The sequence below is a fragment of the Leuciscus leuciscus genome (assembly GCF_965113295.1).
Source record: "Leuciscus leuciscus genome assembly, chromosome: 15".
In the NCBI taxonomy this organism is placed as follows: Eukaryota; Metazoa; Chordata; class Actinopteri; order Cypriniformes; family Leuciscidae; genus Leuciscus; species Leuciscus leuciscus.
The window spans coordinates 16,000,605-16,018,128 of record NC_138739.1 but is presented as its reverse complement, the minus strand read 5'-3'; the positions used below and the strand labels follow the sequence as shown (position 1 = coordinate 16,018,128).

The 17,524-nt window shown below is 37.9% G+C and overlaps 1 protein-coding gene across 3 annotated transcripts in view; it reads left to right on the top strand.

Moving 5' to 3' along the window:
- asic1b (acid-sensing (proton-gated) ion channel 1b) overlaps positions 1 to 17,524 on the top strand; it is a 204,435-nt gene that overhangs the window by 119,430 nt on the left and 67,481 nt on the right. The window lies entirely within an intron of this gene.

The window sequence follows — 17,524 nt, the reverse complement described above, 5'->3', positions numbered from 1 at the left end:
TATCCTCGTGGTTGACTGACACCTCAAACACTTCGGCATGTGCTGTAGGCCTCTGACTGAATGAACTGAGTCAACGATGAGGCGTTTGGGAGTCCGTCCAAATTCTGCTAATTACTTTTGCAATTGATTTAATCATTAACGAGACTGCATGAAAGTTTCAACTGTTTATCTCTTGTTTGTTTCTGGATGTTTTGGCAGTGAAGACGAATATGCGACTCATTCTGTTCTCTGAAGAGTCATTTGTTGTTCTCTCTGATAATGGTGAATCATAATTGTTCATTTTTGTTAATTACAATGGTGCCGCTAATTCGGTCTCATGTACAGTTGGTAATAAAGGGACATGTCTACAGGGACAACGAGAAAGGTGCGTTGTCATAATTAGTGAAATCCATCACACACTTTCATTGTGTGCTGTTCATTCCAGATGCTGGGGGATACAAAATTGAGCAACATCGTAAATATCACACTGAATTTAATGTTGGTCAGTTCGAAATCAAGTGAATCAGTGCTGTCTGTCTGAGTTAATCGATTCAGTGATTCATTTGTGTTGTCACTAAAGTTGTCTGGGAACAAAATCTGTTTGATAGCAAATATGTAAATGTTAGTATATTGAATGATAAAACATTCTAAAATTATAGTATTTTATAATATATTTTATATTATTTAAAAAAGAGAAAATGCCAGTATTTCTAACTATTTCCTTCAGCCCGAATATGTTAAAAGCTCATAAGCTCTTGTTAGATGCAGCTTTATACATTATTGCATCATTTGTCTTGTAAACTAAAGCCGTGTTATGTACGTGTCTGACCTGAGCTGCACTAATAAGAGTGTTTACAGTGTGTTCTGTTGAAAGCTCATCATCACACAGCGCGGGTGTAAATTAAAGCCCCGCTTTCCTCCGTGAGCACCTTATGATGGGAATTGATCTGTTTTAAAGACCCAGGTGGAGAGAGAGAGAGAGAGGAGTTGGCAGAGAAGAATTTGATTATCAGCAGTAAAAATTTGTGTGAAGTGGCAGATTTTAATGGTGTGAGACTTGGATGCGGAGGGCAGACGGCCGTCACTGCGGGATAGATCAGACAACGTGACCAGCTATGCTAAAATGAGTTCAAATGTTCCACAGTTTATGATGCGACACATTACCTGTATCCCTAAATTCAAAAACATAATATTAAGTACTTCAGAATTATACATTGTTTCCGTTCACAAACACACTTTTGAAGCCATTATGAAGCTCACTGGGTCGGAACTTCTGGGATGTGTCTAGGAATAGTTGCTATGCGGTTGCTAGGTTGTTCTGGGTGATTTCTAGGCTAGGGGTTTCTGGATGGTTCCTACTGTGTTTATATTGTATTCTAGGTGGCCATTGGATAGTTGCTTGGCTGTTCTGGTTGGTTGCTTGCTTTGCTTTTTTTTTACTTGCTTCTAAATAGATGCTAGCGGATAAACTTGGCTTGAGAAAGTCAACACACTGTTGTGCTATTTAAAATGTCTGGGTTTTCGGAATTTCTTACTAGTTTTAAAGCTACAACCACAAAACTCGGGTAAGACCTTCAGACTGCTCTGACTCGGTTGCCATATATTATCTAACTGATTGGACTTGCAGTTTTCCTGAAAACAATGACCAAAACTCTGAAAAATCACACTTACTGACTGTAAGGCCGATTATGAATGTAATTTGATACTTACGACTGATCATGCCCAAACGCAGTGAGTCAGAGACAGTTTCGTTCAGTCGTTGATCACAGTCAGTGTTTAAAATCTGCTCCAGTCATTGGAAACAGTCTGTAAAGCTGTCTGAAATCGCTCCCTATCCACTATATAGTGCACTATTTAGGGTGTCGGCCATTTTGTAGTGGTGTCCGAATTCTGAGTGAACGACATCATTCCCTACATTCGTTCACTACTTTTACCCACAATCCTCTCTGAATTCGAGTGTACATCCGATGTACACTTGCTGAGACACTATTTCCCATAGAAAACAATCATTTGAAGGACACTTAATCATTTGACTGACTGGAAACCCAGCGAAAGTAATGGAAGTAATGTTTAAATAACGGAGGGTTTTTTTTTGGACAGTTTTATGTATTTATTTATTTATATATATACCGTTATTTACATTTATGCATTTGGCAGACGCTTTTATCCAAAGCGACTTACATTGCGTTATCCTATACATTTATACATAGGTATGTGCAATCCCCTGGGATCGAACCCACAACCTTGCGTTGTTAACGCAATGCTCTTACCACTGAGCTAGTTATATCTATATTTGAATAAACAAATGTGTTGTGTAGTGTTTTGTTCTCTTTTATTTTCACATATAAATGTAAAAAGTAAATAAATATGACAAGCAAGTCTTTTTTTTTTATCAAATAACGCAATAAACGTGAAAAATACATACATACAATTGTTACATACAATTCATACAGCCAAAAAAGGAAATATCAAAGATGGGTAAGTAATGTTTATGACGAAATTGTCCGAGCTCTCTGGCGCGTGATAATTATGTCAGCGTCCGAATTCGCTCACTCATTTTCGTTCACTCTTTGCTGATGTAGTGCACTCAACTGCCATTCACTATGTAGGGATTAGTGAATGAGTGAACGAGTGAGCGGTTTCAGACACAGCTTAAGCGTGTTCAGTTCAGTCTAAGAATGTTTCTGCTAGTTGTTAAAGGTACAATATGCAAGAATTTTTGCCGCTAGAGGGCGCTACATTCCAAACAACAACAACGGCGTAGCTTGATGACGATGTGAAGGAGCGTGGAATGATGGGAACTGTCGTTTTAAACTCCACCGTGGATGTAAATCAGTCAGACGGGAATCGAAAAATCATGTTCATGGATGAGGCTAAGTTCTATTTTTATAAATGTTGCGTTTAATGACATGCTTTTTGTGGCGAGGGGGGCGTGGTTCAGCGCGGTCTGTGATGGGACAGAAAAGAGACGAGCAAGTAGGTCAAGTGCAAATGCACCTGTGTCTTATTGCAGTGATCGGCGTGGAGAGACCGCTTATAAGCCGCGCTGGAACGAGAGAGAGACTGGAGAGAAAATTGGACGCAGAGGAAGAAAACCGGTGGATCCAAGCTCTCATTTTTGAACTATTTTGTGCCGTCGCGGTTGCCACAGTGAATGCGCGTTGTGCGCGGCTTTTGTTTGTTTTGCTTTATTTTAATAAAGTACGAGTCCCAGTCACGACGACGCGTCTTCTTCCTTCCTGACTCTTAAACCTCATCACACTTTTATTTCATTAAAATGAATTAACCGCAAGAAAAGTAAGGTTTAAAACTTCATAGATGTGACTGTATTTGTTGAATTCATTGTTGTGATAACGCTGCGCAGTTTTACATGTTCTAAACAATTGTTGTAAAAGTACATTCGAACATGCCCACATCATTTGCCAAAATACTGATTAATCTTTATGTATAACACATGCTATGTTTATTTACATGGCCATAAACACCAGACGTGATAAACAATGTCAATAAACTAAACACAAATCTAAAGCAATAATACTTTCCTTACATAAACATAACTATTACCGAATGCTACATTTGGAAAATATAAAATTAAGCATGCTTTGTCGACAGAACCAGCTGCAATCGGTAAAGAATAATTGTGTACCATAACGACTGCAAGAAACAAGCTAAAGTTTGTAGCTTGATAGACGCTACAACTACAACTTCCGCATTTGTCCAGGACTCCACGCAGTATGAGCGGAAACCGAGGGTGACGCGGATATGACGCAATTGACTGGCGACTCCCAGCTCACCCCTGCTCTAACGCCCCGTTTCCTTGGTTAAAATCGCAATTTTCTCACGATTTAAAAATAGTTGGAAACATTTGGGATATTGTAAGTAATCAACTTAACAAAATATATAACACTGGCCTTGAGATTTTGGAATATTTTAATGCAAAATTCTTACATATTGTACCTTTAAGTGTGTCCCCAGCATTAGACTTACATTAACAGAAGTTTCAAATGAGCCAAGACTGTTAAAACTCCAACTGTCAGAATTCAAATCTAAACACTAGGGGTGGGCTATATAACCAAATTCTTATTTCACGATATGTGACCCACAACCAGTCATATGGGTAAATTTTTTTAAAATTGAGATTTATACATCACATGAAAGCTGAATAAATAAGCTTTGGTTTGGATAGGACAATATTTTGGCGAGATACAACTATTTCAAAATCTGTAATCTGAGGGTGCAAAACAATCGAAACATTGAGAAAATCATCCTTAAAATTGTCCATTTATGTTCGCGAATATATTTTTTATATTTACGGTAGGAAATTTACAAAATATCTTCATGGAACATGATCTTTACCTAATATCCTAATGATTTTTGGCTATAACGGTGCGACTTATGACTGGTTTTGTGATCCAGGGTCACATATGAGAAATTTTTATTCATGATAATGAAATATATCACAATATAGTTATTTTTTTATCTAATTTCTGTTATTAAAAATAAGAAAAATAAGCAAATTACAAATACAATTTTTCAGGTTTATTTCACATGTATTTAGAATTAGTACAGATATGTAATAATCAACAAAAAAAATTGCATTGTCTTCACTGTATGATTTAAATATAAATTTATTTTTATTAAAGCTAAAAAAAAAGTAGTCAGTCAAGAGCAGTAAGTTAATTTCTCTTTTGTTTGATTCACTTTAATGACACAGATAGCTTTATTAAGCTGCTGTCACATTAAGACCTAGTTTTAACTACTTTTTGAACCATTTTCTTATTTTTTAGCTCTTAGATATTTGTAAATGTAAAAAATGCAAATCTATAATAAAGTATTTTTAAGAAAACGCCAAAAAAACAATATTAATAGTGACCAAACATTAGCTATAAAACTGTGTTCAAAAAGTTGACCCCTCTGAAAGTCAGTGTATAATTCACACAGTCTGTAGGGACGTTACAGCGCACGGCTCAGCGTGTGTGAAACCAGAATGGGCTTCATTTACCGCACGGATCAAACACGCTCAGCGTTCAGCGCGATCCGTCTGATGTCAGTAGGCGGAACACATTAGCAAATGAGAGCAAATTAATTTGCTGCCTGTGAATAGCCTGGCGTTCGGCGGGGGTAAATCTTGCCGCTCTCCCTAATGTAGTTACCAAACTCTCGCCTGAAGCGCTTGTCATATTATGTGACAAAACAAATAGATTAGGACTGGGACTGTCCCTGGAGCCGAGGGGCGGCGGGATAATTAAAGGGATAGTTCACCCAAAAATGAAAATTCTGTTATCATTTACTTACCCTCACGTTGTTACGAACCTGTATGAATTTCTTTCTTCTGCCGAACACAAAAGAAGAATGTCAGTAACCAAAAAGTTGATTGACCCCATTGACTTTCTTTCTTTTTTTTGGGGTTACTGACATTCTTCAAAATATCTTCTTTTGTGTTCAGCAGAAGAAACTCATACAGGTTTGGAACAACTTGAGGGTGAATAAATGATGACAGAATTTTAATTCAATTTTCAAAGGGGTGAACTACACCTTTAAACAGCCAAAGAGGTGAAGCCTCCTGATCGGACATGGAAACAAACTAGTTTTGGGTATGAAGAGTTTAAGTATTTGCGGGGTGAATTCAGTGTAATTTTTGAATTGGGAAATTAGGTAGTTTTCATTTCCTTTTATCAAAATTGTCTGTTTTGACTTGGGATTCCATATTTTCACTGTTATATAGTAGGGGGCGCTATTACGCATCTTCTGAAAGAGTATAGAATCCTCGGATTAAAACACAGCCAAAAAAGGACCAGAATCAAGTGATAAAAGCATTGCTCGTGCATGTTGTAGTCTATGAAAAACAACAAGATTTTTCTCAGCTTTTGGTTCAAAATGATACTTTTTTTATGAAACTTGGTAAAAAATAAAAATAACATAAATCTAGAATAAAATGTTTTTTTGTTTGTTGTTGGTTTTTTTAAAGCAGAGGCTCTAATCCTTTATACAAAATATATATATATTTGAGGGGGCCATGAACATTTTGTGAAAATGTAAAAAATGCTGGCAACTTAAAAAAAAAAATGCTGGTGGGATAAGATTTAATAGAATATTTCAAAACATATTAAATATTACTGTTATTATTAATATTGTTATCTTAATATCTTATGTTATAAGGTATATTCTTATAGACTTTAGGAAATGGCTTTTAAATATTAATCAGTGCTTATTTAAAGGGGTCACCATGACATGAGAAACCAAATTTGCCTTGATCTTTTGGTATATAAGAGGTCTTTGTACCATTAAAACGTCCTGCAAGTTTCATAGCTTAAGACGTCCTCCCCATTATAAACGAAGCATTTATTTAATCAAGCTCTAATTACAGCTCGTTGGGGTTCATGGTAAGAAGTGACGTCACGGTACGAAGTGACGTACCAGTCGTTTGCATAAGACCGCCTCCAGCGCAAGACAACTACGCCTCATTTCTCATCATCGCATCGTTGTCACGCCCACAGGTGTTCAGTCGACGTCAGCGAGAGTGTCTGTTTACAAGAAGATTGCGATGCCACGCAGATGTGCTGTTCCTGGCTGTGGACAAACAAAATGTTTGAATACGCTGCCGAACGATCCAGTCTTCAGGGAAAAATGGATGTAGTTTATTTTTTGTGGACGTCCCAGTCACGGCAGTGTTAATTTAAGCGAGTGTTCTCTACATTTTTTGTCCAAAAAACTATAGTAAAACTATAATTTCACCTAAGGGAACATAATAAAACAAAAGCAAAAACCCCTTTTTACTTCATGACCCCTTTAAAATGTAATATTAAATCTTTTTTTTTAAATTTGCAATATTATTTTAAATATTTTGGAAAATCTTTTATTTTTATTTTTCTGTTACACCAAAATAAAAATGTATCTAGTTATCATATGTTTGCATTTTCTAAGATTTTTCCACACGATATAATCCAATATAATCGTCCTGACTCATACATAGAATTCATCTCTTTTCCGAGTGTCATCATATAGCTATCAGTCAACATTCATCTCTTTCATGTGCTCCCTCGACTTCCTGTAGAGGTGCAGACATTAGCGGCGCAGCTGAACACCGGCGAACGACTTTGACAAACAGTCTTTCTGAAGCATGCGGCGCTGAGCAAATCTCCCAGAGAGTTCCTCTCACGTACGCGAAGGCGTTTGCCGGCGGGGGAAAGTCTTGTAGGCAAACACAACTCTAGCAGGGGGCAACTGACATGATAGGAGGACATAATGGAGTCACACATGACATAATCATAGTTTTGGCAGCCCCGCTGCTGAGGTGATGTGAAGTGTAGCATGAACGACAGGTGCGGACTCCCTTCATTTAAATCTTTTACGTGTGAATTTTGAGTATCTGTCTCTGTGGTTTTTATTTTGTTCATACAATAAAAGTAAATGGGGTCCAATCAATGTTGTTTTGGACCCCATTGACTTTCATTGTATGGACAAAAATAGCCAGAGTTCTTCAAAATATCATCATTTGTGTTTCGCAGAAGAAAGCAAGCCATATTTGAAATGTGAGGGTGAGTAAATTATGGCATAATCTTCGTTTTTGGGTGAAATCTGTAGGAGTGTCCACGCCATGTCGGAATTACTGTAATTACAAGATTCTGATTTGTAAAAAGCTTTCACGTCCTTATATAATTATAGCTTGTAAACTGTGAATTACCTGAGGTACCAAGTGACAGTTGTACCACCTGACCGATGCATTGAGTGTTACCATAGAAACACATAATTTTGAGGACGTGAACGGATCCGAGTATAATGTCATGTGTTGTCATCTCATAATTACGACATGACGTGAATGCCGTACCTTTAAGAAAGTTTAACATTCACATAAAGTTTTTTTTTTGTCTTTGACAAACTTTGATGAATTGCATGTTCTAGCTCCAATTTTTCCTAGGTAAATGCTGTGATGTCATGTAAAAACATGCAAAATTGCAGTAACCCTGGTGTTAGGAAATTTGCTGGATACTTTATGTATTTTCGTGTTATATACCATTTTATTGCGAAGATTTCAACATGTAAACGCAACATGACAATTCATAGTGTATCACAATTGATGCCAGCACATTAACAAATGACCCACCTAAAAACTGTCACATAACAGCTATTTAGTATTGAACAATTTAGTGGAGGAATGTCATGGGCAAAGAAGTAATTTGCATACTTAAAGGTACAGTAAAAAAATAAAAAGCAGTCTTTGTCCTTCTTTTAAGCAGTTCCAACAGGATGTCACTTTTTTAAATCAGAATTTCCAGAATTTTGCTAAGAATTTATGAGAATTTAGATTTATCAATGTTTTTTAATAATTAGGATACCACATTTACTATTTTATGTACTATAGATGTACAGTAGTAAAAAAAAGAGGCAACATAAAGCCTAATTTTTACATTACAGCAAATTGTGCAAGATTGAAAAAAAAAAAAAAAAAAAAAAATTTGCATTGTGTTCTGCCATTGCAGAATCTTGGAAAAATTGGAAGGATGGTTTAAGGTTGACCATTGACATTTAAAATTGAATTATGACTGTTTTGGTGCAGGAACTGCCATGTGGACTTCAAGGGAAAAAATAAAGTGCTATGAAAGTGTAGAATGTGTCCCCCTCAGCACGGATTTGAAGAAGTTGATTGGATTGAGGTCATTCCACTGATAAGAGTAAAACGAGGATAAATGCAAGAGCAGGACATTCAGGTGCAGCTTGGTTATCGTCCTTAGCGTGCAAGATAACAGCCTTTTGAAGCGTCTAGACTTCAGAATAATAACCATTGCCATCATTCTGCCGTGTTAAATAGGCTTCATTCTCATCCACACAGCCGAAGGCCGGCAGAAAGAAAGTTTAAGCTGTGCTTTAGCGAGGCTAATCGAACTAGCTCCTCTACAGCCCTGGCTGCCTTTCCTAGAGCACTTTGTGTTTTTTCCCCTCTCATTTCGCTCTGTGTGAACTTGCCCTTTTCGGATGCCCTATTGGAAATCATTGAGCATTATTTTAAGATCACGACCAACTGTTTGTGTGGATTTGTGTACGTGTGTGTGTGTGATAGAGTCTATAACCAAGAGTTACTTGACGTCTGCGCTAGCATGAAGCCTTTTTGAGCGTTCTCTTGCTATTAGCGGCAGCGTACGCCACACAAAAGAGCAGAACCCACTTGAAAACCAAGGTTGTGCTTCAAAAACACTTGGCTATCAAACACCAGACATGTTGCAAACACTAGTTAGCGGCCTGGCCGTCTGCTGTCTACATGTGAAACGCTAGTTAGCTGTTCGCCTAAAGCTAATTCGTTTGAAAGGCTAATGGCTCGTTTGCCAAGATCAATGCTTGCACGCCTGTGGGAAAACTCAGATTCTCATATCCTGTCACACTTATTCCTGCTTTCATGTGTCTTCTCTCATGTTATTCCCAATAGCATAATGCTGAGTCAATTAGCTGTGAGATATTTGAATTAGCCTAGTATTTCTCGTCCGCTGATGTTAAGTTGATTGCTGTTTGAGTACAGAGGCTTATTGTGTTTGAACAAATGTTGGCAGCAGGTAAAAATTAGACAAACTATCCCTAATTAGCATAAAGACGCATAACAAATGAAGATAGTGGGTACAACTTTGGGTAAGACTTTGATATTGGGTAAAACGTTTTGGGTAAAAGTTTGTATTTTGATTATTCAAATTATTTTTCAGCAAAGTGGCACATTAATATAAAAGTATTAATATAAAAGAGTGCGAGTTTATCAGCCGTTTTACGTCTTAGAACATGATTCATCCAGTCAGGTCCCATCAGAGTCAATTTAGATTTCAAGTTGAACTTTTTCAGAATGTTCATCATTTCGATTTTAGCATTAAGCAAAAAACTTTGGCAAACAAAATTTCCGTCCATCGGTTTTGAGGTGTTAGCTGCCCTCATGAGACCCAACTCGAGCTAAAATCTGGACGTAAAAACATGCACAGTATCATGGAACACTTTAATGAAAACCTCATTTACTTTCAATCAGACAAAACCTCCGCCGAGCAGGACGCCACCCCATCATGAGCTCCATTACCTCCTGCACAACTGCCTCCCTGTTCACAACACAGCGTTCGCTCTCCTGATAAGAAAGAGTCTTAATGGGGCTCCTCACATCAGGCTATTTATCTTGTCGCCGAGTCTGTCATTAGACGCGAGATGGAATTGTACGTTCTCCATATTAGACAGGTGGAAAGCTTTTAACGGATCCATTTTGTGCTGATCTCTAATTGCTAAGTGACATGCTGATCAGAAATCGTAATATATAAAATAAAAAATACAAAAATAAATACAAAAAGCTATGAGATCATGAAATGGTAAAATAAGGGTCTCTTAACCAACATGACTGTAATTATTGGTGCTTGCCAAGTCACAATTACACTTTGTAGATGATAAAATAGGTGGAAAAATCCCATAGACTTCCACTAAAAGAGAGATCACATCCAGAGAAGTCTTTTCACACACTACAGTAAGAAACCACCTAGAAGACCCTAGCAACCACTTATGCTGCGTTCACACCGGACGCGAATAGCGCGTCAAATTCGCGCCTACCGCGTCTAGTTTGACGCTTGACCACTTTGTGTTAATTCGCGTGTCTACGCGCGTAAAAACTAAAGTTTGAAGCGAAATTTACGCGCGTCAGAGGTGAAAGTTTTGGCGGCCATCTTTTTTAGATGTTTATCGAGCATTAGCGTTAGCATTAATCGAGAGAGTCATCGCTCGTATATGCTCTGGAGAGCAGAAACAGCTGCGTAGGGGACATCGTCGCTGTACTCGGGTCCACCAGACCCTCCAGAGGGTTTCAGGAGTTTCACAATTTGCTCCAGGAGCTAGGTTTGGTGGACCTAACGGTGAGGACGCTGACGAGGACAGCGTAGGCCGTGAGGCCTCGGCCTCGAGTGGTCGCTGCCTGACGAGCCCACGCTCTACAGCCCGGCGCGAGGTTCACCCTCGCCCGCACCCACCTAATCTGTCATTTATTTTTGTTTTGATAATAAATGGAGTCAGCCTCCAAAAGTGAAACCTGTCCTGTGATTTTTGTTTTTATACACTAAATTGTGTTTGTTGTCTTTACATTAGAATAATAATGTTTCATATAATCTAGAATAGATATGGAATAAATAGCATTCAATACAAAATGAGTATCTCTCATATATTGAAATCGAGTTTTTCTGTGAAAGATTTGCTTTGTTGTGCATTTTAGTCATATTACAAAATAATTTATTGAGGCCAAACATAAAATAACATTATAAACTGTCACTTCACCACGTGACAGCAGCAAGCAGGCTCCTGATTGGTTAACGCGGCGCGAATTGACGCAGAAGTTCAGATTTTTCAACTCGGGCGGCAGACGCGAATTCGCGTCAAACACGAGAATGCACAAATAGCACTACATAAAACATTCGCGCGTAACGCGCTTAACGCGCCAGACGCTCAATTCGCGCCATTCGCGCGAACTTGACGCGCGAATGAGGCGTATTCGCGTCTACCGCGCCGCGCTCTACGCCTCATTCGCGCCGCAGGAATTTTTTACGCGCGTAACGCGTCTTTGCATTGACTTAACATTGAAATCACTCGCGCCTGACGCGCTATTCGCGTCCGGTGTGAACGCACCATAAGAACATCTTAACAACCACATATCAAACGACCTAGAATACCTTAACGACTACATAGCAACCCCCTAGCAATGACCCAGAACATCATAGCAACTGCCAGGCAACCACCCAAGCAACCTGCATAGCAAAGCATTGGCAACACTCAAAAACACCATTGGTAACCTCCTAGCAATGGCAACTGCATAGCAATGCTCTGGCAACCACATAGCAACACACTAACAACAACCTCTCTAAACACTTCAGCAATTGAATAGCAACACCCTGGTAACTACTCAGAACACCATAGCAGCCACTTAGAACCATACAGCAAACAACTCAGAACACCTTGGCAGCTACATAGCAATTCCCTGGCACCACACACAACATCTTAGCAACCACATATACATTTCCTGCAAACCACCTATAACACCTTTGCGACTGCATAGCAACCTCCTAGCAATGACCCAAAACATCATAGCACCTGCCAAACAACTCACAAACAACCACTCAAAGCAATTTAGCAACTCCATAGTAAAGCCCTGGCAACACTCAAAACACCATAGCAACCTCCCAGAACACATAGCAACACTAACCAACCAGAAAACCATGGCAACTGCATAGCAATGCCCTGGCAACCACATAGCAACACACTAAAATCCACTCAAAACACCCCAGCAATTGCATAGTAACAACCAGTGTTGTGCCTGAACGCGTTCATTGAACAATAGTTCATGAACTCGTTCATATTTTAGGCGAACGTGAACTGAACGTACTGTATTACTGCCTGATGAACGTTACTGTGAACTCGTTCATTCTGGTGTCTGTGAACGCCACGCTCTCTCAGTTTAACTTCGTTCAATAGGGTGCCAGATTTCTATAAAGCCTTCCAGGCGAAAACCCGGCTAAAACACACCGTAAACCGGCCTTAATATGTAGCGGAAAAAACACCCAATCTGGCAACACCAGCCACCAGTGTCTACTGACTCTCTTGTTCGATCTCGTTCATCAAAATGAACAAATCTTTTTTCGAGTCATTTCGTTCATTTAAGGGGCTTTAAATGTTATACTATTAACTGGCAAATTCCCAGAACACATCCACCTACGCAATCTTTATCATATTCTGAATTAAGAAATCATTATAATGTAGTCAAACATCGTTTACAGGGAACATACATAATTACTTTACCTTCCGAGTCTTTCGTTCATTTGTCACGTGACAGACGCAATGAATGGATCGTTCGTGAACGACTCATCACTTACGTTACAAATCAAAACAAAAAGCAGCAAGGAGGCGTCGTATGATTATTTAAACGAGTTTTATGACAAGGTCGGTGAGGATGGGAAAAATCTGACGCATAGCTTCAGTGTTAAAACTGATAAAATAATTGTCTGTGGTTCTATATGGGCTGTGGCAATCATTTTGAAAAATAATATCTCACAGCAACATGGAAAAAAAGAGCTATGAACTAGTTCATTTTTGGAACTGTGAACTTAGTTCAAAATTTTGAGTATGAACTGAACTAGTTCATTTTAAAATTTGTGAACTGAACTTTGAACTAGTTCATGTAGAAAGTGAACTTTCCCAACACTGGTAACAACCTAGTAACCACCCAGATACCATTGCATCCACTTAGAAATACGCAGCAAATCAACTAAGAATACATTGGGAGCTGCATAGCAACAGAAAATTACTAAGAACACTTTAGCAACCGCAATGCCATGGCAACGACCCAGAACACCCTAGCAACTGCCTAGCAACAGAATACCATAGCCACCACCTAGCCACATACCAACGGACTTTTGGTTAAAAAACATAAAAACACCGTAGCAACACACTAAAAGCCACTCAGAACAACTTCGAAACTGCATAGCAACACCCTGGAAAACACTGTGGCATCATGGCGGTGAGTTTTACATGAGCAAACTCATATTTTGCTTCAGATTTTTCTGTTCCACCTGTATCTTCAAATCCAAAGCGGTCAATCCCGAACCTTACAAGGGAAGACGTGCAGATCACCTACAGCAGGATTCTGGGTAGTGGAATGGCATTTGTGTTAATCCATCATGGTTCTGTGGTATTTGTCAGATGAAATTGCTCCATGTGCTCTTAAAGACAGCACACACAAATGCTGGTGTTATTGATCTAGACGAGCGCACTGTGTTTATTCCAAATGTTTGTGAGCGCTTCAACAGCCGCTTGAGTTTGATAAATAGATCTGTAAACGCAGGCTATAATTTAACTGTTGAAAATGCCGTCAGCGCGGCGGATCCTCCGGATCTCTGCTTTAGGAAGATGAGGAGGAAGATTCAAATTAATTTTTAAATATCTAATTTGAATTTGAACATTCGCAGACAAACAACAAATGAATTATACATGTTAGCAATATACTGCATCATTGTAGAGAGCGGGTATGAGAATATAAGGAATTAATGCTCTGATTCCAATAATCTTGCGTTTGTAATAACAAAAGCAGCATAATGTTTTCATGAATAGTATGAAGGTGAAGCGCTTGTGTATGTGCAGTCATGCTGATTCTCATTTCAGTTTCAGTGTTTTCCAGCACAGTAGAGACGGTCGAGAAAGGTGAGGTCGTGTTCGCGTAACCTCAGTGCACAAGAACGTGCCGCGCCACCAAAACAACTTATTTAAAGCGGCGCGGGACCCTCGCGGCCCCACAACAGCTGTCTTAGTAATCATATCGTTCCTCTCGTCCCTGGTCCCCGCTTGTTTGTGTTGGTATTGTTTTTGCGGTGTGCGATAATGCCTCTTTTGTCCTGTGTTGTTTCTGTAAATACAGTGGACTGATATCATGTTTATTTTTTTTATGATTATTCAAAGTGCTTCAGAGGAGCAATGTGAAGAAAGTCACGAAGTATCTTTATTCACAAAGTATGAATAAAGTTATTAAACTTCTTGATTCATTGCTCTTTCATTCACAATTTTAGACTTGACTTTTGTCCTAATATAAATATATAAATTACATGTATATTATTTTAATTTTTTTTATACTATTTTATTTAAATATTTGAATCCACTTGACTTTTGTCTTTGAAAAATTTTAATTATAAAAATTGTCACTTGAATATGTATATAGGCTATATATATATATATATATATATATATATATATATATATACTGTATATACATACTGTATATGATTTATTAATATTCATATATATTTATAAATTATTACATTTTCTTTTAAATTATTTATTTAATTTTATATTTTTATTTTTATATTTTAATCCATCTTTAGCTTACATTAAATATTGTAAAAAATGTAACATTTTCATAAATCTTAAAAAAAAAAAATTCAAAATGTACTTTCATGAAAATGTAAAATTAAATATTTTATTTACATTTTTTTTATATATATTTATTACATTTTAAATTTTCATTTTAATATTTTAATCCATCTTTACATTCATTTTTCTTTCACAATGATTTAAGACCCTTGTCTTAAATATAACTGGCACTGCTTATAATAAGCATCTTTATAATGTAAATTACAGATTCATATTTATCAATATGGTACAGGTTTCCAAGTATCAGACTGCTTTACTGCCACAACCAACAGGCTCATATTTCTATTTGCGGTTCTCGTAGTTTAGTGCTCGTTAATTCCAGCACTTGTGGTTGTGCCAGCTGGTTTCATGTTTTATTTTGGATTTGTGCCACTCGAGACCAGCCGGTCTCATTAATTCAGTTTCCATAAACATTTGCAGGTTTCCTGGTGTTAAATAATGCGATTAGTGCCCAGTAGGCCAATTCAGATGTTAGCCACAGAGTGGACGTCATTTTCTCACAGCAGTCGTTGAATCAAATCACATACGTGTGAATGTGTGTGTGCATCCACATGACCATGGTAATGGGTCTTCATGCGTTTTCCCCTGCTGCCAGTATCCATGGTAACGACAGGTCTATCATCACTGATGGTTGAGAGGGTCTTGAGTGGAAATGAGGGACCATCTCCATGCGCTTCAGATGACATACCCGCCCTCAAGGCACAGAGTCGCCGTACGGGAACATATCTACTGCCCCCTAGTGTCTGAAGAAGACAGTACTTGCGTTTGCTGTAGACCTTAAATGAGAGGATGACCACAAGTATGAGAAATACCAATAATGGTGCTTGACTCAGCAAATAAAACTTGGTAAATAGCAAGAAATTACATTTTTGTTTTCAGTGCGCTGTTGCTTTAAATCACTCTTTGATTCCGTACGTTCCCTCAAGAGTGAGGGTAGATTGAATGGAGCGTGGAGAAACCTGTTGAGGAGCTCTGGAGAAGACTTGGGAAATATGTACGAGCATGTTGAGAATTCATTCTCAGAGGCAGCTTCAGGCAATCAGACTGATTGCATTTTCAAGTGTTGTGTGTCGACATGGGGGAACGTGTTTGGCAGGGGGTCCGGATGCTTCACACGCTGAGCTCTGCTGCCATCTGTTGGAGGATGATGGCACTGGGCAGCTTTTGGATGGTGACTGAATGCATGGCCTTTGTTTTTATTGGACTTTATGAGTCTCTAGTTTCTCATGCTAAAAGCTGTTTATAATTTAAAACAGCTAAACTACAGTAAATCTACTTTTTGGTGATGCAGTTAGCCATTGCACTACAAGCTACTAACACAAAATAGCTGTCTACTCAAAAGTGAAAGTTTACTGTAGCTACTGTAAATTATGAGTAGGCAGTTTGTAGAAGTATTGTTGAAGATTTTCAAGGTTTTTGTGGTTAGGTTTTCATTCATTTTTTATTCAAACTAGTTGTTCTGCATCTCAATTAGAGTGGCAACATATTTATATGTTTAAAAAAACATTATTATTTATTAGCCATTGCATTTGTGTTTTAACTTCCTGCTTATTTACTAAAGCTACATATGAAAGCAAGGGACATACTAGGAGTATAATAGATAATTACTAGAGATGCACCGATACGACATTTCTCCGCCAATACGATAGCCGATTATTCAGAATGATATCTACTAATGGTTTGATTTACTTAAGGAAGAGAGAGGTAATATATTCAACTGCTATTTTATTTTTTTTAAAAATCAGATATAATAATTTCACTCAAATGAAAACTGAAATGTTTGTATGCAACTCAGTTTTCATAAACGCTTGTCTTCATGACAAATTTATTGAAACATATATAATTACCAGTAAATAAACTTCTATCTAGTGTTTTTTTATTGCTAACTAAAGAACTGTGAACATCGAATAACTTTCCTAAATGTAACATTACGTGACATATTGTTCACAAGCTGTTTTACTGACATATTTCTGCAATTGAAACACAGATTGAGACTAAGTTTTTGTTAAGTTGTACTGTATCTTTCAACATACCTTCTGATATTCATGCATGTTTTTAAAGCTATTGTTATAAAGTGGAAGAAAAGACAGCAGTCTGTCATGTCATTTAAGAGCCTCAAAACGGCATTTATTGTTTGAACTTCGTGATAAAATGGACTGAGTTTGAAAGATGAAACTTTGTTTTTTATCAGAAGTAACAGCATAAAGCTCATTGCAATTATTGGATGGGAGGCGTCCTACAAATAAGAAATGAGGACTTGGCAACCACGGCTTGAACTACAGGTGATTCATAGGATCAAATATAGCCTGCTTTTATGTAGCTATTTTTTAACTGTTAATGCATTTTTTCGACAGCCCTTAATTCAACATAAGAGAGATTTTCTTCACACACAGTATGAGTTCCAGTCTCAGCCTGTTTTTCCGCACCCTTTTGATTGACAGGATATAATCGGCCCTGTTCATTGGCTGTTTTTAAGCAATCAGACGATGACTTAAAGTGAAAATAAAAGCTTTTATCGGCAGATACCGATTATTGACGATACATCGGTGCATCTCTAATAATTACCTCAAACACCCCCACCACAACCCCCTCCCACCCTCCATATTTTTTTTATTTTTTTTTTAATCATGCT